Genomic DNA, 27,540 nt, shown 5'->3' on the forward strand with positions numbered 1-27,540 from the left:
TTCATTCATTCAACAAAATATGTGTTGAAAATCTCTTCTCCAGTGGGTCATGGCAGTATCTAAAAAGAAAGAAAGAAAGAAAGTCTTCTCTAGCTTCTGGGCTTTGTTTTTACCTCCTTAGAGAGAGCATGTGGTTCTGTCACACAGGCAGGAGTGCAGTGGCACAGTCGTAGCTCACTGCAGCCTCAAAGTCCTGGGCTGAAGCAATCCTCCCACTGAGTACGTGGGACTGCAGATGTGCACCACCATGCCTGGCTAGTTTCTTTTTAATTTTTTGTAGAGATGGGGGTCTTGCTCTGTTGCTCAGGCTGGTCCCAAACTCCTGGCCTCAAGTGATCCTCTTGCCTTAGTCTTCCTGGACTTCTGTTGGATAAATTCCCTAGGAAGAGGAGAGTTAACATATTGATTGATTTGATTTGATTTGATTTTAGAGACAGGGTCTCACTGCATTGCCTGGCCTCAAGTGATCCTCTTATCTTGGCCTCCCAAAGTGCTGGGATTACAGGTGTGAGCCACCACACCCGGACTTTAATTTTTTTGAGGACTTTCAAAGTAAAAATGAAGAAGGTATCTGATCTCTTGATAAGCCCTTAGTCACTAGTAGATATTATATTGCATTTAATTCCTGAGGCCCTTCCTCCACATATTGGTGGTGTCATCCTTCCCACAGGACCTTTTCTTCCCTTTAAATCTAACCCAACCAGCTGTCCCCCTTAATGTTACTTGTCCCTGCCTTCCCCAGCAAAGTGTTTCCACATTTATCTCTTCCCTCTCCAGCTTCTGCCTCTCGCTTGCCATTGGCTCCTGTCCTGTTCGTTCCCAGCTTGCAGGCACTGGCCCTTGTCTGTCTCCAAGTCTTCCTCATTGTTACTTTGAAACATTTCTGACAGCACTGGAGAAAACACAGTGTGGTTGGAAAAGACCTTGGGACCATGGGAGCTGGAATCAGAACGTGTCTGTGTTTGGATGTTGGAGTTGGGCAACCTCTCTGGCTCAGATGTTTTTCTGTTTGTTTGTTGTGTTTAATAATCTTTAAAATGAGGATGACAACTAATAACATTTATTGGATGTGTTTATATCCTGGACGCTAAACCATTTCCATGCATTATTTAGGGCTCATGAGACAGCTAGAGGTGTTTGTGAGCATTTCCAGCGTGCATGCCTGTGAAGCTCTCTGAACAATGCCTAGCTCTCAACATGACCCTGTTATATAAGAATGATTCTTTTTCTCTTCATTCCCACTTAGTTCGGGCCCTCAGTCATCAGAGTATCCTCCTCAAAGTTCTCCTTGACTCCCCACCTAAATAATCCTGTCATTACTTTTATTTTCTTTTTATTTATTTTTCTTTGCCACTTCTGTATCTTCTTTGGCAATAATCCTGTTACTACTTTTAAAATCCTTAAGTACAACTGAACATACTGCTTCTCTGTTCAGGTCTTTCTCACTCACTGTCACCTCAAATCCAAATTCGTAGGCTTGCTTTTGACACTGTGGAGGACGTTCTACTCTCCTCCCTCCCTGCTCCGCACCCAGGAAAGATGACTGTGCAGTAAAGCCACGGCTCGCTTGCCCTCGAGTTTCCAAGAGAATTCATCCAGTGAGAGGCCTCAGCCAGAGATGGAAGGGTGGGAGGACAGTGAGCTTGGAGTTTCCGTTTTCCCAGCTCCCTTCCTGCCAAGCCACAGGTTGTAGTAGTTGCTGTTTTTGTGGGACAGCCCTCTTTGCACATAGAGACCCTCTCAGGGCTTTAATTCCCCTGCCTCCCTTGTCCCTTAAGGAGTAGGACTTCTCTTTTTTTTTTTCATTGAGACAGAGTCTCACCCTGTCATCCAAGCTGGAGTGCAGTACAGTGATCACGTCTCACTGCAGCCTTTTTCTTTTTCTTTCAGGCACAATTGATCCTCCCACCTCTGCCTTCCAAGTAGCTGGGACTACAGGCACCCACCACCACACCTGGCTAGTTTTTGCATTTTTTCTACAAACAGGGATTTACCATGTTGCCCACGTTGGTCTCAAACTCCTGGGCTCAAGCAATCTTCCAGCTCAGCTTCCTAAAGTGCTAGGATTATAGGTGTGACTACCACACCCAAGTGTTAATCTCTTTTCAAAAACCTTAGTGTGGTATTTTTTTTTTTAAGATGGAATCTCACTCTGTTGCCCAGGTTGGAGTGCAATGATGCAGTCTCGGCTCACTGCAACCTCTGCCTCCCAGGTTCAAGCAATTCTCCTGACTCAGCCTCCCCAGTAGCTGGGACTACAGGCATGCACCACCATGCCCGGCTAATTTTTGTATTTTTAGTAGATGGTGGAGTTTCACCATGTTGACCAGACAGGTCTTGAACTCCTGCCCTCAGGTGATCCATCCACCTCGGGCTCCCAAAGTGCTGGAATTACAGGCGTGACCCACCACGCCTGGCCAGAGTCATAAATTTTTTATATCACACATGCAACTCATCAGTAAACCATCTGATTAGCTTACCTTCAGAATGTGTCTAGAATCTAAGCATTTCTCACCCAGATAAGCAACGCAGCCTCTTATGTCTTCCTGCTGCTACCTTCATCCTGTTTCTGTCTGTTCTCAGCAGGCAGCTGGAGGGATCCTGCTAAAACTAAAGACAGAGCTGGGCGGGGCGGCTCACACCGGTAATCCCGGCACTTTGGGAGGCCAAGGCAGGAGGATCACGAGGTCAGGAGATTGAGACCATCCTGGCCAACGTGGGGAAACCCCGTCTCTACTAAAAATACAAAAATTAGCCAGGTGTGGTGGCACACGCCTGTAATCCCAGCTACTCAGGAGGCTGAGGCAGGAGAATCACTGCTGAGGCAGAGGTTGCAGTGAGCCAAGATCGTGCCACTGCACTCCAGCCTGGATGACAGAGTAAGACTTTATCTCAAAAAACAAAGCAAAACTAAAACTAAAGACAGACCTGTCCTTCCTCTCTTAAAATCCTGCAAAGGCTCCCATCATACCCAGAGGAAAAGCCCAAATCCACAGGATCTGGCCTCTCTCTGGCTTCTCTGGCCTCTCCTCCGAGTGCTCCCCTTCTCACACTGCTCCAGCCTCCCCACAGCGTGAAGTCCCGCCACAGGCCTGGCCTGCAGCTGCCTCAGGGCATTTGTACTTGCTGTTTGTTCTGCAGGAATGCTCTTCCCCTAGAAAAACTGCTGGCTGAGTCCCTCCCCTCCTTCAAGTCTTGGCTCACATGTCACGTTTTCAGTGAGACCTTCCCTAAGTACAATTTAAACTTATCCTCACTCCGTGCCCATTTCTCTTTCACTCCTCCTGTGTTCTTTTCCTCCATAGCACTGTTGATCTTCTAACCTACTCTACCATGTCCCGTCTCTTTTGTTTATTGTCTGTCTCCTGCCGTTCTATGAAGGCAGGCAGAGATCTGTGTCTGTTTTGCTCTCTGATACATCTGCAGGGCTATGATGAATCCTGACATATGGTAGGCATGCAATAAACATTTGTGGGATGTTTAATGAAAAATTGCTCAACTAGATAATCCCTCAAATATGAGATAGTTATGGTCTCAACATTTACTCAAATCTTTCAGCCACTCTGGTGGTTAGATCTGAAGACAAGGTTGGGTGCAGTGGCTCACGCCTATAATCCCAACACTTTGGGAGGTGGAGGCAGGCAGTCACCTGAGGTCAGGAGTTCGAGACCAGCCTGACCAACATGGTAAAACCTTGTCTCCACAAAAAATATAAAAAAATTATCCAGGAGTGGTAGCAGGCACCTGTAATCCCAGCTACCTAGGAGACTGAGGCAGGAGAAACACTTGAACCCAGGAGGCAGAGGTTGCAGTGAGCCAAGATTGCACACTCACCACTACACTCCAGCCATGACAGAGCGAGACTCTGTCTAAAAAAAAAAAAAAAAAAAAAAAATTTGAAGACAATCTGCAAAAACTTGTTGCCCCATAACATACCTGGAGATAAAGCCTCCTTGGCTCAAGGCTTCCCTCAAAGGCATCAGGATAGTCAAAATATCTGGAGTGGAAGGGTGAGTGGAAGGAGGAGCGATGGAGGCTACTTTAGGAGAGGGTCCCCTGGCTACAGGATGGGGCATCCTGTCCGTACATTTCCCAGGCGACCTGTGCCCTCCGTGGCCAGCCTGCAACACTGGCAACAGCCTGTTTCACAGGCATCCATCTCCCTGAGCCACCGCAGAACCCAGCACTCACCCCTGGCTTCCCCCAGCCCCCTCTAAAACAGCTCAGTATTCTCTGGTTTCCTCAGGTCTCACTGATCCCAAAGATGAGGAGACAAAACCCCCCTTGCTTGCCCCCAGGGTGAGCCCTTGGAGCTGTGGTGAGGGAGGGAAAGATCCCAGCAGACCCAAGAGGAAGGCTACAGCTCAAAGGACAGAGGCATGGAGAGAAATTCCAAGCAGGAGGCTGGGGAAGAAGGGAGAGCTCCAAGTCACTAGGTCACCCCACTGGGGATAGTCCCCTTGTGGCCTTGTGACTTACGCAATGGGCAAATGCAGTCTGGGTACCTAAGGCAAGGACTGCCCTTATTCTGGCAATGACATTTAATACCTCATTGCAGTAATAACCCCTCTTTACCACCTGGAGAAAGCTTCCTGGTCACTCTTTTTCACTTGTGGGCAAGTCTGGCCAAGAGCAGGGTTAAGAAACCAATGGTCTAACACAAAACCATCTTTTTTGATTTTTGTTTTTTTAATTGTAGAGACAGGGTCTCACTATGTTGCCCACACTGGTTTCAAATGCCGAGCCTCAAGCAATCCTCCCACTTAGGCCTCCCATAGTGCTGTGATTACAGCACGAAACCACCTTAAACATTAAAAAATTAGGGTCAGGAGGCCGGGCGCGGTGGCTCACGCCTATAATCCCAGCACTTTGGGAGGCCGAGGCGGGTGGATCACGAGGTCAAGAGATCGAGACCATCCTGGTCAACATGGTGAAACCCCATCTCTAATAAAAATACAAAAATTAGCTGGGCATGGTGGCACATGCCTGTAGTCCCAGCTACTCGGGAGGCTGAGGCAGGAGAATTGCTTGAACCCAGGAGGCGGAGGTTGTGGTGAGCTGAGATCAAGCCATTGCACTCCAGCCTGGGTAACAAGAGCAAAACTCTTGTCTCAAAAAAAAAAAAAAAAATTAGGGTCAGGAACGGTGGCTCAAACCTGTAATCCTAACACTCTGGGAGGCCAAGGTGGGAGGATCACTTGAGCCCAGAAGTTCGAGACCAGCCTGGGAAACATACCAAAACCCCACCTTTACAAAAAAATACAAAAATTAGGCTGGGCGTGGTGGCTCACTCCTGTAATCCAAGCACTTTGGAGGCCAAGGCGGGCAGATCACCTGAGGTCGGGAGTTCAAGACCAGCCTAACCAACATGGTGAAACCCCGTCTTTAAAAATAATAAATAAAATAAAATAAAAAATACAAAAATTAATGGTGGCACATGCCTATAGTCCCAGCCACTCAGGAAGCCAAGGTGGGGAGGACAGCTTGAGCCCAGGAGACAGAGGTTACAGTGAACCGAGATTGTGCCATTGCACCCCAGCCTGGGCGACAGAGAGAGACCCTGTCTCAAAAAATAAAAATTAAAAAAGCTTTTAAAGAGTTAAAGAATTGGCCAGCCACGGTGGCTCATGCCTATAATCCCAACACTTTGGGAGGCCAAGGTGGGTGGATCACCTGAGGTCAAGAGTTCGAGACCAGCCTGGTCAACATGAAGAAACCCTGTCTCTACTAAAAATACCAAATTAGCCAGGCATAGTGGTGTGTGCCTGTAATCCCAGCTACTCAGGAGCTGAGGGAGGAGAATCGCTTGAACCTGGGAGGTGGAGGTTGCAGTGAGCTGAGATCGCGCCATTGCACTCCAGCCTGGGCAACAAGAGTGAAACTCTGTCTCAAAAAAAAAAAAAAAAAAAAAAAAAACAGTTAAAAAATTAAAGCCGCCAAAGGTTTAAGATATGAATATTGGAGAGAGATCCAAGATGGCTGATCACTAGCAGCTCGGGCTCGTAGTTCCCAGTGAAAGCACAGAGAACGAGAGGACACCACACTTTCAGACGAATACTTGTTGCTCAAGGACCAAGAGATTCCCAGCAGAGGAGCCCCACGTGTCGCCAGGGCGACTCTTTTGGCCAGCACGGCAGTTTTGCTGGTGCCTTAGCGTGCCAGTTTTTGGTGCAGAGTCCGGAGATTCCCGGGCAGAAAAGCACCATCAATCTTAACACCGCTGTTCTGGCTGGCGCAGTGGATTGCTCAGATTTCGGAGCTGGGAATCAACAATTTGGACGTCTGCTCAGAGACCTAGACAGATAAATATATAATGAAGGGAAGAAATCAGCGTAAAAAGACAGAGAATACTCAAAGTCAGAATGCCTCTCCCTCTACAGGGGATCGCAATTCCTCATCAGTAACGGAACAAGGCTTAATAGATTACGAGTGTGTTCCAATAACAGAAGCAGGTTTCAAAACGAGGGTGATAAGAAACTTCTGTGAATTAAAAGAACTTGTTCTAACCCAATGCAAAGAAACTAAGAACCTTGAAAAAAGGTTTGATGAAATGTTAATGAGAATGGACAATTTAGAGAGGAATATAAGTGAATTGATGGCACTGAAAAACACAACACGAGAACTTCGCGAAGCATGCACAAGTTTAAACAGTCGAATTGATCAAGTAGAAGAAAGGATATCCGAAGTCGAGAACCAGCTCAGTGAAATGAAACGAGAAGACAAGATTGGAGAAGAAAGGATGAAAAGGAATGAGCAAAGTCTCCAGGAAATATGGGACTATGTGAAAAGACCTAATTTACGTTTGATAGGTGTACCTGAATGTGATGAAGAGAATGAATCCAAGTTGGAAAATACTCTTCAGGATATCATTCAGGAAAACTTTCCCAACCTGGCAAGGCAGGGTAATATTCAACTCCAGGTAATACAGAGAACACCACAAAGATATTCTTCAAGAAGACCAACCCAAAGGCACATAATCGCCAGATTTATTAGGGTTGAAATGAAGGAGAAAATACTAAGGGCAGCCAGAGAGAAAGGTCAGGTTACCCATAAAGGGAAACCTATCAGACTTACAGCAGATCTCTCAGCAGAAACCCTACAAGCCAGAAAAGAGTGGGGACCAATATTTAACATCCTTAAAGAAAAGAACTTTCAACCCAGAATTTCCTATCCAGCCAAACTAAGCTTTATAATCGAAGGAAAAATTAAATCCTTTGCGAACAAACAAGTACTTAGAGAGTTCACCACCACCAGGCCTGCTTTACAAGAGCTTCTGAAAGAAACACTATACATATAAAGGAACGACCAATATCAGCCTTTCCAAAAATATATCAAAAAGCAAAGAACATTAACACAACGAAAAATTTACACTAACTAATGGGCAAAACAGCCAGCTAGCATCAAATGGCAGTATTAAAGTTATATATATTCTAATCGGATAAAAACCCAAAACCCATTGGTATGCTGCATCCAGACCCATCTCACATGCAACGATACACAAAGACTCAAAACAAAGAGAAGGAGGAAGATTTACCAACCAATCAGAGAGTAAAAATAAACAAATAAATAAAAAGCAGGAGATGCAATTCTCGCCTCTGATAAAGTAGACTTTAAAGCAACAAAGAGCAAAAGAGGCAAAGAAGGACATTACATAATGGCAAAAGGATCAATGTAAAAAGAAGAGCTAACGATTTTATAGATCAACGAGACAGAAAATTAACAAGGACATTCAGGACTTGAACTCAGACCCGGAACAAGTAAACTTAATAAACATTTATAGAACTCTCCACTTCAAATACATAAAACATACATTACCACCTCACACCTATTCCATAAGTGACTACATAATTGGAAGTAAATCACTCCTCAGTAATCACATAGCATTTCATAGGTTTAAATGAAATATTGGTTGGCTGCTCGTTTGTTATTTTCTTCCCTTATTCCTTCCTGTTTACATCAAGTATAATTATTGGTATAAAAGAGGTTTTCAATACCCATTACTAAACTGCATTCTAGCCTGGGCAACAAAGCAATACTCCCATTCTCTCTCTCTCTTTCTCTTCCTTTTTCCTCCTCTTCTTTATTCTTTTTCTTTCTTTCTTTTTTGGTAATTAGATGAGATTAAGATGATTTTGGGCTTGAGAATCCAGATTTGCTTATCTTCTTTTGTTATTTTTATTTTTTTTCTTTCTCTTTTTCTTTCTTTTTTTTTTTTTTTCTTTGAGACAGAGTCTTGCTCTGTAGCCCATGCTGGAGTGCAGTGGCACAATCTCGGCTCACTGCAACCTCTGCCTCTCAGGTCCGGTTCAAGCAATTCTCCTGCCTCACCCTCCGGAGTAGGATTACAGGCACACTCCACCATGCCCAGCTAACTTTTAAAAATATTTTTAGTAGAGATGAGGTTTCACCATGTTGGCCAGGCTGGTCTTGAACTCCTGACCTCATGATCCACCCACCTTGACCTCCCAAAGTGCCAGAATTACAACTGTGAGCCACCACACCTGGCCTTTCCTGCAGCTTTGAATTGCTGGTGTCGAGCATTCTTCTGCCTCAACCTCCCAAGTAGTTGGGACTGAAGGTGCACACCACTTTGCCTGGCTCCTGGAGTTTTTTAGCCTTCCAGATCCTCTTTCCCACCTAACACTGCGAGAGGCTCTATCATCTTACTATCCAGTACAAAACACCCTGTTTCTCTGAGTACTTCCAGCGATGAAACCACTTTGGTGTAGCCACTTTAACATGCTGTTTTGACCCAGGGGATGTTATGTCACAGCCTAAAACAAAGTAGACCTGAAGCAGATATGTTCATTCATCCCTAAGACTCATCCCAGTACTGAACTTCACCCATTGCCAATTCCTAGGGCATGGGGCAGGCAGGGAATAGGAGGCGATGGTATAACAAGGAGGCTGGGGACAAGGACAGGGCAGGCTCAGGAATGGGAGGGATAAGGATGGAGCAGGATAGTGGTTGCCCTTGGGATGGGGAGGAGACTGGAATGGGGCTTCTGGAGTTCTGGTTATGTTCTGATTCTTTTCTTTCTTTTTTTTTTTTTTTGAGATGGAGTTTCACTCTTATTACCCAGGCTGGAGTGCAATGGCGCGATCTCAGCTCACCGCAACCTCCGCCTCCCGGGTTCAGGCAATTCTCTTCCCTCAGCCTCCTGAGTAGCTGGGATTACAGGCACACACCACCGTGCCCAGCTAATTTTTTGTATTTTTAGTAGAGATGGGGTTTCACCATGTTGACCAGGATGGTCTCGATCTCTTGACCTCGTGATCCGCCCACCTCAGCCTCCCAAAGTGCTGGGATTACAGGCGTGAGCCACCGCGCCCGGCTATGTTCTGATTCTTAATCTAAGATGTATTCACATGGCAGACAAGACTTGCATAACAGGACACACATTTGTCAGTTTGTACAAAAATGGTATACATCATTCTAAGCAAAGTGACTGCTCTTTTTCTGAGAAACCCTATATAGTTTGAATGGTCTATGTCACAAAGTCTCTGCTTTGTCTCTTAAACTTATAACCATTATACTGCCTTTTTTTAACTTTTAATTTTTTTTCTTTTTTTTGTTTTTTGTTTTTTGAAAATACTGTTAGGGCAGCAACTTTTAATTTTTTTTTTTTTTTTTTAAAGATGGGGTTTCACCGTGATGGCCAGGCTGGTCTTGAACTCCTGACCTCAGGTGATCCACCCACCTTGGCCTCTCAAAGTGCTAGGATTACAGGCGTGAGCCACCGCGCCCGGCCTGACTTTTAATTTTTAAATAAGCCAGGTGCGGTGGCTCATACCTATAATCCCAGCACTTTGGGAGGCCAAGATGGGTGGGTTATGAGGTCAGAAGTATGAGACCAGACTGACCAACATGGTGAAACCTGGTCTCTACTAAAAATACTAAATTAGCTGAGTGTGATGGCAAGTCCCTGTAATCCCAGCTACTCAGGAGGCTGAGGGAGGAGAATAGCTTGAACCTGGGAGGTGGAGGTTGCAGTGAGCCAAGATTGCACCACTGCACTCCAGCCTGGGCAACAAGAGCAAAACTCCATCTCAAAAAAAAAAAAAATTGGACAGGCATGGTGGCTTACACCTGTAATCCCAACACTTTGGGAGGCCAAGGCAGGCAGATCACAAGGTCAGGAGTTCGAGACCAGCCTGGCCAACATGATGAAACCCCATCTCTACTAAAAATACAAAAATTAGCTGGGCGTAGTGGTGGGTGCCTGTAATCCCAGCTACTCAGGAGGCTGAGGCAGGAGAATTGTTTGAACTTGGGAGGCAGAGGTGGAAGTGAGCCCAGATCCGCCGCTGCACTCCAGCTTAGGCAACAGAGTGAGACTCCGTCTCAAAAAAAAAAAAAAAAAAAAAGAATAGCAGAACAAACCCTTCTGTTCCTTGTTGCCCAGGCTGGAGTACAGTGGTGTGATTTCAGCTCACTGCAACCTATGCCTCCCGTGGTCAAGTGATTCTCCTGCCTCAGCCTCCCGAGTAACTGCATTACAGGCATGTGCCACCATGCTCGGCTAATTTTTGTTTGTTTGTTTGTTTGTTTTAGTAGAGACAAGGTTTCTCCATGTTGGTCAGGCTGGTCTCGAACTTCTGACCTCAGGTGATCCACCCACCTCAGCCTCCCAAAGTGCTGGGATTACAGACGTGAGCCACCCCACCCAGCCCTGTCAGACATTCTACTACATTTGCATATTGGGGTATGTGTGTGTGTACACATACGTCATTTCTTCTGTAAGACTTTCACTTCTCCCCCCTTGATTTGTTTGCTTGCTTCTGTGGGTGCAGATTCATGGGTTCCTGTTTTTTCATGGGGTCATAATCCATGACAGAATGACAGACACTGTGTAAAGCTGTCAGGCAATGTACACTAAAGCAGAGCATATGCACACTCTGTGACCCAGCAACCTGCTTCTTGGGTATAAACACATCACAGCCCATACATGTGCTCATCAAAAGACAGGTGCAAGTATATTTTTATGAGAGCTACTTATTTTGAGGTCTTCTGTGGTTCCATGTTAATTTTAGGATTGTTTTTTCTATTTCTGTGGAAAAACGCCTTTGGAATTTCTATATATGAGTTTTGTGATCTTTTCTACATATATGAGGGTTTTCTATAAATAAGATGGTGTCATCTGCATACACAGACAATTTAACTTCTTCCTTTCTGATTTGGGTGACTTTTATTTCTTTTTCTTAACTAATTGCAGAGCTACTTACTCCAAACTAGAAATAACCAAATGCCCACCAACCACAGAATGGATAAGTAAATTGGAGTTTATTTGCAGTAATGGTAAACTATAAGGAAGCAGGAGTGAATGTCCAACTTGAATGACTCTTACAAATAGAAGGAATGAGCCAAAGAAGCCAGACAACGAAGAGTGCATACCATGTGATTTCACTTATCTCCAGTTCAAAATGCAGGCAAAATTAGTCTATGGTATTAGAAGTCAGGATAGTGGGGCTGGGTGCAATGACTCATGCCCGTAAGCACTTTAGGAGGAAGGTGGGCAGATCGCTTGAGTCCAGGAGTTCGAGACCAGCCTGGACAACATGGCAAAACTCTGTCTATACCAAAAAGAGTTATTTTTTTCTTTGAGATAGAGTCCCCCTCTGTCACTAAGTGCAGTGATACCATCTCGACTCACTGCAGCCTCCACCTCCTGGGTTCAAGTGATTCTCCTGCCTCAGTTTCCCTAGTAGCTGGGACTACAGACATGCATCACCATGCCTGGCTAATTTTTTCTTTCTTTTTTTGGTAGGGGTGGAGTTTTGCCACGTTGGCCAGGCTAGTCTCAAACTCCTGACCTCTGGTGATCCGCCCACCTTGGCCTCCCAAAGTGCTGGGATTACAGGTGTGAGTCACTGTGCCCAGCCCATACAAAATATTAACCAGGTGTGGTGGTGTGCACCTGTAGTTCCAGCTACTCTGGAGGCTGAAGTGGGAGAATCAACTGAGCTGGGAATTTGAGGCTGCAGCGAGCCTTGATCATGCCACTGCATTTGAGCTTGCATGACAGAGTAAGACCCTGTTTGAAAAAAAAAAAAGATAGTGGTTATCTCTGGAATGTGGATGATGACCAGAAGGTTCTGGTTATATTCAGTTTCTTTTTATTTTATTTTATTTTATTTTTAGAGATGGGGTTTCACCATTTTTCAGATTAGTCTTGAACTCCTGACCTCAGGTGATCCACCCACCTTGGCCTCCCAAAGTGCTGGGATTACAGGCATAAGCCACCATGCCCAGCCTGGTTTTAGTTTTTGCGCCCGGCCTGATTTTAGTTTTTGAGACAGCCTCGCTCTGTCACTCAAGCTAGAGCGCAGTGGTACACTGTCAGCTCACTGCAACCTCCGCCTTCCTGCTTCAAGCAATTCTCCTGCCTCAGCCTCTCAAACTAGGATTACAGGTGCCCACCACCATACCTGGCTAGTTTTTGTATTTTTAGTAGAGACGGGGTTTTACCATGTTGGCCAGGTTATTCTCAAACTCCTGACCCCAAATGATCTACCCGCCTTGGCCTCCCAAAGTGCAGGGATTACAGGCATGAGCTACCATGCCCAGCCATGTTCAGTTTCTTAATCTAAGATATATTCACTTGGTGAATAAGTCATTTAGCCACATGCATATGATGTGTGTGTGTGTGTGTGTGTATGTGTTATATTTCAATAAAAAGTTTATATTAAAAGAGATGAAAGGAAAAATTCCATGGTATCTGAATAATTCCATGGTAGTCAGAATAATGGTTCTCCAAAGATGTTCACACCCTATGTCCTGGAATTGGTGAATATATTATGTTATATAGCAAAAGAGACTTCACAGTTGTCATTTATTTATTTTCAATTTTTTCCTGATCACTGGGACTACCATGGAGCAAGTATGATTTAGTTAAGGATCTCAAGGTGGACAGCTTGCTCTGGATCATCTGGGTGGCCCCAATGCAATCACTAGGATCCTTCTAAGAGGGAGGCTAGAAAGTCAGAGTCAAGGTGGGGCACAGTGGCTCATGCCTGTAATCCCAGCACTTTGGGAGGCCGAGGCAGGTGGATCACCTGAAGTCAGGAGTTCAAGACCAGCCTGGCCAACATGGAAACTCGTCTCTTCTAAAAATACAGAAATTAGCTGAGCGTAGTGGCACACACCTGTAATCTTAGCTACTGGGGAGGCTGAGGTAGGAAAATTGCTTGAACCCAGGAGGCAGAGGTTGTAGTGAGCCGAGATTGTGCCACTGCACTCCAGCCTGGCTGACAGAATGAGACTCCATCTCAAAAAAAATGTCAGAGTCAGAGAGGAGATGTGACAAAGGGAGCAGAGGTCAGAGTGGTGTCCTCTGAAGTTGTAGGAAGATAGTATGAGCTAACGAATGCAGGCAGCCCCTGGAAGCTGGAAAAGACCAGGAAACAGAGTCTTCTCTGCAGCTCAGGGGAAGCACAGCCCTGCCAGAGCCTTAATTTTGGCCCCTGAAACCCAGTTTGGACTTCTGATAGCCACGACAATAAAATAAATTCATACTGCTTTAATATCTTTGAGTTTGTGGCAGCTTCTTACAGCAGCAATAGGAAACTAATGCATTGCCAAAAGCAACTTTGAAGGGCATGATAATCTACTCCAGGAATTTAATTAATAATTTTCCAAGTTATATGAAACAATTTAATTCACAGTTCAAAAATTCCAGACTCTGGCCAGTCACAGTGGCTCACACCTGTAATCCCAGCACTTTGGGAGGCCCAGGCAGGTAGATCACTTGAGGTCAGGAATTCAAGACCAGCCTGGCCAACCTGGTGAAACTCTGTCTCTACTAAAAAGTTAGCCAGGTGTGGTGGTGCATGCCTGTAATCCCAGCTACTTGGGAGGCTAAGGTAGGAGAATCGCTGGAGGAGAATGAGATATCAAGTATCTTCTCATACCACAATGGAATAAAACTAGGAATCAACTCCAAAAGAAATCCTCAAAACTCTACCAAAACAACAACAACACAAATATAGAAATTAAACAATCTGCTCTTGATTTTTGTTTAATGATGAAATCAAGATGGAAAAGTCTTCACAGTGAATGATAATAGTGATACAAGTTATCAAACCCCTGGGATACAGAAAAAGCACATGTCATAAAATGCTACATCAAAAAGTCTGAAAGATTACAAATTGACAACCTAATGTCACACCTCAAGGAACTAGAGAAACAATAACAGACCAAAGCCAAAGTTAGCAGAAGAAAATAAGTAACGAAGATAAATGCAAAACTAAATGAAATTGAAACATAAAAATACAGAAGGTTAATGAAAGAAAAACTTGTTTCATTGGAAAGGTAAACAAAATTGATAGACTATTCGCTAGATTAATCAACAAAAGAAGAGAGAAGATTCAAATAAGCTCAATTGGAAGTGAAAATGGAGACATTACAACCACCAGCACAGAAATACAAAAGATAATTCAAGACTACTGTGAACACGTCTATGCAGACAAACTAGAAAACCTAGAAGAAATGGACAAATTCCTGGAAACATACAACCCTCCTAGCTTGAATCAGGAAGAAATAGTAATCTTGAACAGACCAATAGTGAGATTGAATCCGTAATTTTTAAACTTCCAAAAAAAAGCCCAGGGCCAATGGATTCACAGCAAATTCTACCAGACCTTCACAGTAGAATTGGTATTAATTCTACTGAAACTATTCAAAAAGATGAAGAAAGAGGCTGGGCGAGGTGGCTCACGCCTGTAATCCCAGCACTTTGGGAGGCCTAGGCGGGCGGATCACGAGGTCAAGAGATTGAGACCATCCTGGCCAACATGGTGAAACCCCGTCTCTACTAAAAATACAAAAAAAAATTAGCCGGGTGTGGTGGCACGTGCCTGTGGTTCCAGCTACTGGGGAGGCTGAGGCGGAAGAATCACTTGAAGCCAGGAGGCGGAGGTTGCAGTGAGCCGAGATTGCACCACTGCCCTCCAGCCTGGGCAACACAGCAAGACTCCATCTCTAAAAAAAAAAAAAAAAAAAAAGAAAAGAAAAAAAAAGACTAAGAAAGAATGAATCTTCCCTAACTCATATTTTGAAGCTAGTAAAGAAAAGTGCAGGCCAATATCCTTGATGACCATAGATGTAAAAATCCTCAACAAAATACTAGCAAACTGAATCCAACAGCACATCAAAAAGTAATTCACCATGAGCAAGTCGGTTTCATTCCAGGGATGCAGGGATGGTTCAACATACACAAGTCAATAAATGTGATTCACAACATAAACAGAATTAAAAACAAAAACAATATGATTATATCAATAGATACAGAAAAAGCATTCTATACAATCCAGCATCCCTTTATGATAAAAACCCTCACTAAACTAGGCATAGAAGAAACATACCTAAGAATAATAAAAGCCATATATAACAAACCCACAGTCAACATCATACTGAATGGGGAAAAGTCAAAAGGTTTCCCCCTAAGAATTGGAACAAGACAAGGATGCTCATGTTCATTCACTTCTGTTCAACACAGAACTAGAAGTCCGAGTCAGAGCAATCAGGCAAGACAAAGGAATCCAAATTGGAAAATAGAGCAGTCAAACTGTCTGTTTGCCAGTGATATGATCATATACCTAGAAAACCCTAGAAACTCCAAAAGACTCCCAGATTTGATAAATGAATTCAGTAATGTCTTAGGTTACAAAATCAATGCACACTACTTGGTGCAGTGGATCATGCCTGTAATCCCAGCACTTTGGGAGGCAAGATGGGTGGATCATTTGAGCCCAGGAGTTTGATGGAGAACTTGTCTCCATCAAAAAAAATTTAAAACTGGCTGGGCACGTGGCTCATGCCTGTAATCCCAGCACATTGGAAGGCCAAGGCAGGTGGATCACCTGAGGTCAGGAGTTCAAGACCAGCCTGGCCAACATGGTGAGACTCTGTCTCTACTAAAAATGCAAAATTGGCCAGGCGCAATGGCTCACACCTGTAATCCCGGCACTTTGGGAGGCCGAGGCAGGTGGATCATGAGGTTAAGAGATCAAGACCATCCTGGCCAACATGGTGAAACCTCGTATCTACTAAAAATATAAAAATTAGCTGCGCAAGATGGCGCATGCCTGTAGTCCCAGGTACTCAGGAGGCTGAGGCAGGAGAATCACTTGAACCTGGGAGGCAGAGGTTGCAGTGAGCTGAGATCATGTGCCACTGCACTCCAGCTAGCCAAGTGTGGTGGTACATGCCTGTAATTCCAACTACTTGGGAGGCTGAGGCAGGAGAATCACTTGAACCTGGGAGATGTAGGTTGCAGTGAGCCAACATTGCACCACTGCACTCCAGCCTGGTCAACCAGAGCAAAACTCCATCTCAAATAAATAAATAAATAAATAAAATTAAAATTAGCTACTTGTGGTGGCATGTGCCTATTGTCCCAGCTACTTGGGAGGCTGAGGTTGGAGAATCACTTGAGCCCAGGAGGTGGAGGTTGCAGTGAGCTGAGATCAGGCCACTGCACTCCAGCCTGGGTGACAGAGCAAGACTCTGTCTCAAAAAAAAAAAAAAAATCAATGTACACAAATTAGTAGCACTGCTACATACCAATGACTTAATCCCTTTTACAATAGCTGCTTAAAAATACCTACGAATATGCCTAGCCAAGGAGGTAAAAGATCTCTATAAGGAGAACTATAAAGCACCAGTGAAATAAATCATAGATGACACAAACAAATAGAAATACATCCCATGCTCATGGATTGAAAGAATCAATTTTGGGAAAATGACCATACTGCCCAAGCAATCTATAGGTTCAATGGCAATTCCTTTCAAAATACCAACATCATTTTTTGCAGAATTAGGAAAAACATTCCCAAAATTAATAAGGAATCAAAAGAGACCAAATAGCCAAAGCAATCCTAAGCAACAGGAACAAATCTGGAGGCATCACATTACCTGACTTCAAATTATACTACAAGAGTATAGCAGCCAAAACAGCATGGTACTGGTACAAAAGCAGATACATAGACCAGTGGAGCAGAATAGAAAACCCAGAAATAAAGCCAAATACTTACAACTAACTGATCTTTGACAAAGCAAACAGAAACATAAACTGGGGAAAGGACAACCTATTCAATAAATGGTATTGGGAAAACTGGATGGCCACACGTAGAAGAATGAAATCGGATCCCTATCTCTCACTATATACAAAAATCAACTCAAGATGGATTATTAAAGACTTAAATCTAAGACATAAAATCATAAAAATTCTAGAAGAAAACCCAGGAAAAACTCTTCTGGACATTGGCCTAGGCAAAAAATGTAGGACTAAAACCCCAAAAGCAAATGCAATAAAAACAAAAATAAATGGGACCTAATTTAAAAAGTTTCTGCACAGCAAAAGAAATAATTATCAGAACAAACAGACAACTGAGAGAATGGGATCAAGTATTTGCAAACTATGCATCTGACACAGGACTAATATCCAGAATCTATAAGGAACTGAAACAAATCAGCAAGAAAAAAACAAATAATCCCATCAGAAAGTGGGCCAATGACATGAATAGACATTTCCCAAAATAAGATATACAACTGGTAACAAATATATGAAAAAACATTCGGTATCACTAATTATCAAGGAAATACAAATGAAAACCACAATGAGATACCACCTTACCCCTGCTAGAATGGCCACTATTAAAAAGTAAAAAACAATAGATGTTGGCATGGATGTGGTGAAAAGGCACTGTTGGTGGGAATGTTAATTAGTACAACCTCTATGGAAACCAGTACGAAAATATCTCAAAGAACTAAAAGCAGATCTACCGTTCAATCCAGCAATCCCACTACTGGGTACCTACCAAAAGGAAAGGAAGTCATTATGCCAAAAAGATACCTCCATACATACGGTTATGCAGCACAATTCACATTTGTAAAAATATGGAACCAACCTAAACGCTCATCATCTGATGAGTGGATAAAGAAAATGTGGTATATAGGCTGGGCGTGGTGGCTCACGCCTGTAATCCAAACACTTTGGAGGCCAAGGCCAGCGGATCACCTGAGGTCAGGAGTTCAAGACCAGCCTGACCAACATGGTGAAACCCCATCTTTAAAAAAAAAAAAAGAAAGAAAATGTGGTATATATACATATACACCATGGAATACTACTCAGTCATTAAAAAATAAAATAAAATAATATCTTTTTCAGCAACTTGGATCGAGCTAGAGGCCATTATTGTAGGTGAAGTAACTCAGGAAAGGAAAACCAAATATTGCATATTCTCTGTTACAAGTGGGAGCTAAACTATGGGTATGCAAAGGCATACAGAGTGGTATAATGGATGCTGGAGACTCAGGGAGGGGGAGGATGGGGGGAACAAGGGATGCCTATCAAGTACAATTTATACTACTTGGGTGATGGGTGCACTAAAATCTCAGACTCCACGACTATACAATTCATCTGTGTAACCAAAAACAACTTGTATCCCAAAAGCGACTGAAATAAAAATTCCAGACTCTGGAAAAGCTACCTGTCTCTTTCCTCTTAATTAAATAATTCTCAAAATAGGTTCAGATATAACTCTGAGCCATTTAAATATGAATGATTAAAATATTTCCATCTGGCCACCTAAAATTTTATTTAGGTCATGGCTTATATCAATAATCAGAGTTTAAACACAGAAAGTGGGCCACTAGGTATATGGCAGGGATTTGGCCTCTTGTAATTGCAGAAGCTGGTTAAACAGTCTCTGTTAGGCTTCTTTCTTTCTGATGCTGGAGCCTGAAGCCACAGGCAAAAGGGAAAGGAGGAAGGACATAAAGCTGGGGAGAGTGAAGACAAACTGGAACCTACAGAGATATACTGGAACTTGAGACAGTCTCTCACGTTCTCCAGCTTTGAGGATGTGAATGTTTTGCTGGAGAAGCTGGTACCTTTCAACCAAGAACTAAGTCACGCCTGGCCCAGGAGTCAGAGAAGCTTCAGGAGAATCCAGGAAAGGGCAGAGTAGCTCTGGAGAGGCTTCAGGGTCAGTTGCAACTGATGGTCAACAACTGAGCCTGAAGCCAGCAGATAAACAGTAATACAGGTGAACTCCGCCAGCACCTGGACCCCTGCACTAGATTGCAGACTGTAAAAAATGATACAGTTCTCAATCCACTTCTGCCTTCCCAATCTAGTGCAAAATGTATTTTGTAGCCCACTCTGAGCAAAACGTACAGAGAAAAGAGTTCTAGGACATGCAGTTCGGCTTACCAAGTCAACACATTACAAAGCACAATATGACTGTATCCTTATTGGCTGTGTACTTTCCTTCATCTGAAAAATATAAATGATAATACCCATGGATTTTTAGAAGAATTAAATGAAATAATATTTCTTCTAGCCACTGTGCCTAGAATATATGACACTCAAATTTTTGTCCAATCAGTTAGTTGATCTCTTTACTGAATTAGATGCCCCACCTCTACTACAGGTGCACGTCACCAAGCCCAGCTAATTTTTGTATTTGTAGTAGAGACAGGGTTTTGCCATGTTGGTCAGGCTGGTCTCGAACTCCTGGCCTCAAGTGATCCACCCACTTGGACTTTCCAAAGTGCTGGGATTACAGGCATGAGCGACCATGCCAGACCAGTTTACACATTATTTTTCAAACAATTTCCCATTCCAATAAAACCCTTCATCTTTTTCACAAGCCCTTTCTTTTGACTCCATTTATACGGTCCTTCTTCAGCCTACTGCTCCTCCACATGTAAATAAACAGAACTAAGAATTACATCCTGTCTTACCAAAACTAAACAAGCATCTCATCCTCTCTATATGGTTTTCTTCATTATCCAACATTTTTGGCCTCTTCTTGCTCCTCCCTTCCAGAACAGTAACAACATCTGTCCCTAACTAAAAACTGGTAGGTAAACAGCAAATGTGTCTTCTGAATAAAAGCCAAATTTGATTAGCATAGGGAGAACATTTTCTTCTAGCCAGTAGATAAGGTAGACCCTGCCAAAACACACTCCACCTTTTCAACATCTGATTCAAGAAGCAAATGTGTCTCCATGGCTACCCTGTACTCTAAATTTAGATACCTCAGCAAAAGTATCAACTTTTTAAAGATAATTATTTCAAGATTTCAAATAAATGCAATGCTGAGTTTAGCAATATCAAAGCACAAGCATAGCAGGTTTTATCATGACGGTGTTTTTATTTTTTATTTTATTGTATTTTTCAGACAGAGTCACTGTGTCACCAAGGCTGGAGTGCACTGGCACAATCTTGGCTCATTGCAACCTGCACCTCCTGGATTCAAAAGATTCTCCTGCCTCAGCCTCCAGAGTAGCTGGAGATTACAGGCACGCACCACCACACCCGGCTATTTTTTTGTATTTTTAGTAGAGGTGGGGTGTCACCATGTTGGCAAGGCTGGTCTCAAACTCCTGACCTCAAGTGATCTGCCCACCTTGGCCTCCCAAAGTGCTGGGACTATAGGCGTGAGCCACCATGCCCAGCCAACAGTGTTTTCATTAACCAAGAGATCTTTTTTATTTTTGTTGTTGTTTTTTTTCCTCCTTAACTTTTTATTTTGAATGTTTTCAAACCTATAGAAAAGTTAAAAGAATGTACAAAGTGGTGAGGCACAGTGCTCACGCCTGTAATCCCAGCACTTTGGGAGGCTGAGGCAGGCGGATCATCTGAGGTAAGTAGTTCGAGATCAGCCTGACCAACATGGCGAAACCCCGTCTCTACTAAAAATACAAAAATTAGTCGGGCATGTTGGCAGACGCCTATAACCCAGCTACTCAGGAGGCTGAGGCAGGAGAATCCCTTGAACCCAGGAGGCAGAGGTTGCAGTGAGCCGAGATTGCACAACTGTGTCCCAGCCTGGGTGACACAGCAAGACTCGGTCTCAAAAAAAAAAATGCACAAAGAAATATTATATAACCTTCATGTAGTCCACAGATTTTTAGTTTTTTGCCATATTTGCTTATATATGTGTGTGTGTATACACACACACACACACACACACACACACAAAGTTGACCCCTAATCAACACAAGTTTGAATTGTGTGGGTCCACTTAGACGTGGATTTTCTTCTGCCTCTGCCATCCCTAAGACAGCAAGACCAACCCCTCTTCTCCCTCCTCCTCCTCAGTGAAGATATGAAGATGACAAGGATAAAGATCTTTATGATGATCCACTTCCACTTGAGAAATAATCAGTGTATTTTGTCTTAGCCTGGGCAACATGGCAAAACCCAAAAAATTAGCTAGGCATGGTGGCACACACCTATAGTACCAGCTACTCAGGAGGTTGAGGTGGGAGAATTGCTTGAGGCGAGGGGAGGTTGAGGCTGCAATGAGCTATGATTGTGCAGCTGTACTCCAGCCTGGGAAGCAAAGTAGACTAAAATATATATGTGTATATATATATATTTTATCTCATGATTTTCTTTTTCTTTTTCTTTTTCTTTTTTTTTTTTTTTTTGAGACGGAGTTTCGCTCGTTACCCAGGCTGGAGTGCAATGGCGCGATCTCGGCTCACCGCAACCTCCGCCTCCTGGGTTCAGGCAATTCTCCTGCCTCAGCCTCCTGAGTAGCTGCGATTACAGGCACGCGCCACCATGCCCAGCTAATTTTTTGTATTAGTAGAGACGGGGTTTCACCATGTTGACCAGGATGGTCTCGATCTCTTGACCTCGTGATCCACCCGCCTCGGCCTCCCAAAGTGCTGGGATTACAGGCTTGAGCCACCGCGCCCGGCTGATTTTCTTAATAAAAATTTTTTCTCTAGGTTACTTCATCGTAAGAATACAGTGTATAATATATATAATATGCAAAATACGTTAATTGACTGTTTACATTATCAGTAAAGCTTTGGGTCCATAGTGGGCTATTTGTATTAGATAAGTTTTGAGGGAGTCAACAGTTATACATAGATTTTTTTCAACTATGTAGGGGGTCAGCACCCACAATCTTCATGTTATTCAAGGGCTAACTGTACATACATAATACTTTTAATTTCATTGAACCACTTGAAATTAAGTTGTACATTCAGTAGCATGGTGAAAAAAAGAAATTAAATTGTACATATCATGACATTTCACTTCAAATACTTTAATATGTATCTACTAAGAATGAAGACATTGCGGTATATGAGTACATTACATAACCACACCCAAGAAAATGAACAATTACTGTTCATTTTCTTGGGTGTGGTTATTATAGGCAGGGTGACTCATGCCTATAATCCCAGCATTTTGGGAAGCTGAGGCAGGTGGATCACTTGAGCCCAGGAATTCAAGAGCAGATTGGGCAATAAAGTGAGAACTCATTGCTACAAAAAAAAAATTTTTTTGTAGCAAAAAAAAATTTTTTTTTCCGGGATTATGCCTGTAATCCCGGAACTCTGGGAGACTGAGGTGGATGGATCACTTGAGGTCAGGAGTTTGAGACCAGTCTGGCCAACATGGTGAAACCCCACCTCTACTAAAAATACAAAAAAATAGGCATGGTGGTATACGCCTGTAATCCCAGCTACTCCGGAGGCTGAGACAGGAGAATCATTTGAACCCAAGAGGCAGAGGTTGCAGTGACACTAGATTGCGCCACTGCACTCCAGCCTGAGCGACAGAGCAAGACTTCATCACCTCCCCTCTGAAAAAAATTAGCAGGGCATGGTAGCACACGCCTGTAGTCTCAGCTACTCAGGAGACTCAGGTGGGAGGATTGCTTGAGCTTGGGAAGTGGAGGTTGCAGTTAGCCAAGATTGCAACACTGCACTCCCACCTGGGCAAAAGAGTAAGACCTTGTCTCAAAATAAAATAAAGTAAAACAAACTACACAAATACAGTTATTATCTCACAGTGTCTGTGGATCAGAAATCCAGATATGGCCCAACTGAGTCCTCTGCCTCAGAATCTTTCTCAAGCCTGCTCAAAGTGTGGGCCAGGGCTAGCATTTTATCTGAAGGTACAACTGAGGAAGAATCCAGGCCAGGCTCATGTGGTCTTCAGCAGAATTGAATTCCTGAAGCGCTTTTGGCCTGAGGGCCTCTGTTCCTGGCTGACTGTTGGCTAGAGGCTATTCAGAGTTTCCTTTTTTTTTTGAGACAGAGTCTTGCTCTGTCATGCAGACTGGAGTGTAATCGCGTGATCTCAGCTCACTGCAACCTCCCCCTTGCAGTTTCAAGTGATTCTCCCCGCCTCTGCCTCCCAATTAGCTGGGATTACAGGCACCTGCCATCACGCTGGGCTAATTTTTGTATTTTTAGTAGAGACGGGGTTTCACCATGTTGGCCAGGGTGGTCTCAAACGTCTGACCTCAAGTAATCCACCCGCCTCCCAAAGTGCTGGGATTACAGGCGTGAGCCACTGTGCCTGGCCTAAAAATGTTTCTTAAAACCACAACAACAACAACCAAGTATATGTGTAGATTAAAGCAACTCCATCTTAGAAGCTAATTTGCTACGTCGACTTTTTTAATTTTTTTTTTTTTTTTTTTTTTTTTTTGAGACGGAGTTTCGCTCTTGATACCCAGGCTGGAGCGCAATGGCGCGATCTCGGCTCACCGCAATCTCCGCCTCCTGGATTCAGGCAATTCTCCTGCCTCAGCCTCCTGAGTAGCTGGGATTACAGGCACGCGCCACCGTGCCCAGCTAATTTTTTGTATTAGTAGAGACGGGGTTTCACCATGTTGACCAGGATGGTCTCGATCTCTTGACCTCGTGATCCACCCGCCTCGGCCTCCCAAAGTGCTGGGATTACAGGCTTGAGCCACCGCGCCCGGCCTAATTTTTTTTTTTAGATGAAGTCTCACTCTTGTCGCCCAGGCTGGAGTGCAATGGCACAATCTTGGCTCACTGCAACCTCTGCCTCCTGGGTTCAAGCCATTCTCCGGCCTCAGCCTCCTGAGTAGCTGGAATTACAGGTATGTGCCACCACACCAGACTAATTTTTGCATTTTTAGTGGAGACGGGGTTTCACCATGTTGGCCAGGCTAGTCTCCAACTCCTAATTTCAGGTGATCCACCTGCCTCAGCCTCCCAGAGTGCTGGCATTACAGGCATGAACCACAGCACTCGGCTGACTAAGTTTTAGAGGCAGGTCTCACTCTGTTGCCCTGGTTGGAGTGCAGTGGTACAATTATAGCTCACTGTAACTTTGAACTCCTGGGATCAAGGGATTCTCCTACCTCAGCCTTCTGAGTAGCTAAGACTACAAGAATGCTCGAGTAGATAAAGTAGAAATCTTAGAAACATTCCCAGAACTGAGGTAAATCGAGTCAGTATGAGGTCTGGCTGTGCCTGTAATCCCAGTATTTTAGGAGGTCAAGGTGGAAGGGTTGCTTGAGCCCAAGAGTTTGAAATCAACCAGCCTGGGCAACATAATGAGACCCTGTCTCTACAAAACATTTTAAAATTAGCCATGCCGTGGTCATGCCACTGCATTCCAGCCTGGGCAACAGAGTGAGATTTTGTCTTAAAAAAAAAAAAAAAATTATTCTGATTTACTCTTCCACTCAGCAAATGTATAGGGGTGCCCTTTAACCCACATCCTCACCAATATAAAATATTATCATTCTCTTTTACCAATTCAATAGGCAAAATTGGCTTTGTTTTTTTATTTTACACTCATCACTAAAGCAGTTAAAACAATTTTTTTCCCCACAAAACACAGTAAGTGTTAATGAAGGCATGAAGAAATTGGAATCTTAGTGCATTGCTGGTGTGAATGCAAAATGGAAAACAGTATGGCGATTCCTCAAAAATTAAACATAGATTTACCATTTGATTCATCAATTCCACTTCTGGGCACATGCCCCAAAGAATTTGTATGCTTGTGTTATAGCAGCATTAGTTTTAGTAGACAAAAACAACTCAAATTTCCGTCGACAAATCAATGGATAAACCAAATGTCATATATACCTACATGAAGTATTATTTAATCTTAAAAAGAAAGGAAATTTGACACATGCTACAACATGGATGAACCTGGAAGACATGATAAATAAAATAAGCCAGACATAAAAAGACATATTCTGTATGCTTCTACTTACATGAAGTGCCTAGAATCGTAAAATTCATAGAGACCGGAAGTAGCATGGTGCTTGCCAGGGGCTGTGGAAGGCTGAAATGCAGAGTTGGTGTTTAATGCGTACGAAGTTATAGTTGGGGAAGACAAAAAGATTCTGGAGATGGATGGGGGTGATGGTTGTGCAAAATGTAAATGTCCTTAATGCTGATGAACTGCACACTTGAAAACTGTTAAATGGTACTTAAAAAATTTTTTTTGAGACAGAGTCTCACTCTGTCGCCTAGGCTTGAGTGCAGACGTATGATCTCAGCTCACTGCAACCTCTGCCTCTCATGTTCAAGCGATTCTTGTGCCTCAGCCTCCAGAGTAGCTGAGATTACAGGTGCAAGCCACCACACCCAGCTAATTGTTTTTATTTTTAGTAAAGATAGGGTTTTGCCATGTTAGCCAGGCTGCTCTCAAACTCCTGGCCTGGAGTGATCCTCCTGCCTCAGCCTCCCAAGATGCTGGAATCATAGGCATGAGCCACCGTGCCCAGCCAAATGGTACAATTTATTTTCTGTATATTTTACCACAATAGAAACATTTTTTTTTATTTAAATTTTTCAAAATAGAGATGGGGGGTTCTCACTATGTTGTCCAGGCTGTTCTCAAACTCTTGGGCTCAAGCAATTCTCTCGTCTTGGCCTCCAAAAATATTGGGACTTATATTTATATTTCTTTTTTTTTTTTTTTGAGACGGAGTTTCGCTCTTGTTACCCAGGCTGGAGTGCAATGGTGCGATCTCGGCTCACTGCAACCTCCGCCTCCTGGGTTCAGGCAATTCTCCTGCCTCAGCCTCCTGAGTAGCTGGGATTACAGGCACGCGCCACCATGCCCAGCTAATTTTTTGAATTTTTAGTAGAGACGGGGTTTCACCATGTTGACCAGGATGGTCTCGATTTCTTGACCTCGTGATCCACCCGCCTTGGCCTCCCAAAGTGCTGGGATTACAGGCGTGAGCCACCGCACCCAGCCTATTTATATGTCTTTTGCAAATTATCTTTTCACATCATTTGCTAATATTTCCATTGGATTTTTTTCATGTTGACGATATTTCTATTGGATTTTTTCATTTTCATATTGACAATAAGAATTCTTTCTATAGTTTGACATCTAGCCCTTTGTTATATGTGTTGCAAAAATTTTCTCTAACATTTCTCAGGTATTTGCTTACCTAAAACCAGATCAAGCCAGGTGAGCACCATTAGTCTTAGCTACTGGAGACTAATGAGGCTGAGGCAGAATGATCCCTTGAGCCCAGGAGTTCGGTTCGAGACTGTATTGAGCTATGTGGTTGCCCCACCATACTTCAGTCTGGGTAACAGTGAGATCCCACTCTCTAAAAAACAAACAAACAAGTGTTACAGCTCTTTTAGAATTTGTCTAGCAGGCTTTCCGGTTTTTGCCGGAAAGCCCTTTAAAAAATTTTATAAAAAAAACCCAACCATATATACAAGTTTAAATTGTTATGAGATCAAATACTCCTACTTTTTCTTTATGGCTTCTGAATTTATTATCTGGCGGAGGAAGAAAGGACTTCTTCACTTCATAATCATAAAACTATTCTATGCCTTCCTCTGGTGCTTTTATAGTTTTTCTACATTTGGATATTTTTTGTTTTTTTTGTTTTTTTTTTACTTTTTTTGAGACAGTTTCACTGTGTTGCCCAGGCTGGAGTACAATCTTTGCTCACTGCATCCTCTGCCTCCAGGGTTCAAGCGATTCTCCTGTCTCAGCTGCCCGAGTATCTGGGATTACAGGCACCTGCCACCACACCTGGCTAATTTTTTATATTTTTAGTGGAGACGGGGTTTCATTATGTTGGCCAGACTGGTCACGAACTCCTGACCTCATGATCTGCCCGCCTTGGCCTCCCAAAGTGCTGAGATTACAGTCGTGAGCCACCGCACCCAGCCCATTTTGATTGTTAAATCTGTCTGGAATTTATTCCTCTGTGTAGTGTGAAGTAGAGAACTAATTTATATTTTCCTAAATGAATATCCAATTCAACTGAACTTTTTTTTTTCCAGACGGAGTTCACTCTTGTTGCCCAGGCTAGAGTGCAAATGGGCATGATCTCAGCTCACTGCAACCTCTGCTCCCAGATTCAAGCAATTCACCTGCCTCAGTCTCCCATGTAGCTGGGATTACAGGTGCATACCACCACACCTCGCTAATTTTTTTTTTTTTTTCTTTTTTTGAGACGGAGTTTCGCTCTTATTACCCAGGCTGGAGTGCAATGGCGCGATCTTGGCTCACCGCAACCTCCGCCTCCTGGGTTCAGGCAATTCTCCTGCCTCAGCCTCCTGAGTAGCTGGGATTACAGGCACGCACCACCATGCCCAGCTAATTTTTTGTATTTTTAATAGAGACGGGGTTTCACCATGTTGACCAGGATGGTCTCGATCTCTTGACTTCGTGATCCACCCACCTCGGCCTCCCAAAGTGCTGGGATTACAGGCGTGAGCCACCGCGCCCGGCCTAATTTTTGTATTTTTAGTAGAGA

General features: G+C 43.5%; 1 long non-coding RNA gene and 1 other non-coding gene across 2 annotated transcripts; one reads left to right on the plus strand and one right to left on the minus strand.

Moving 5' to 3' along the window:
- Positions 1–307: 307 nt before the first annotated feature.
- Positions 308–27,320, minus strand: LOC135276398 (uncharacterized). Its single transcript, XR_010343940.1, has 2 exons — positions 25,015–27,320; positions 308–379 (listed from the first exon to the last, which is right to left on the minus strand). It is a non-coding gene; the product is annotated as an uncharacterized LOC135276398 (long non-coding RNA).
- On the plus strand, positions 26,391–26,452 carry LOC135276420 (U7 small nuclear RNA). The gene has a single exon (XR_010343963.1). It is a non-coding gene; the product is annotated as a U7 small nuclear RNA (small nuclear RNA).
- Positions 27,321–27,540: the final 220 nt, after the last annotated feature.

This window comes from Aotus nancymaae, unplaced genomic scaffold, assembly GCF_030222135.1.
Source record: "Aotus nancymaae isolate 86718 unplaced genomic scaffold, 86718_ANA_hifiasm-v0.15.2.pri h1tg000022l_1, whole genome shotgun sequence".
Classification (NCBI taxonomy): Eukaryota; Metazoa; Chordata; class Mammalia; order Primates; family Aotidae; genus Aotus; species Aotus nancymaae.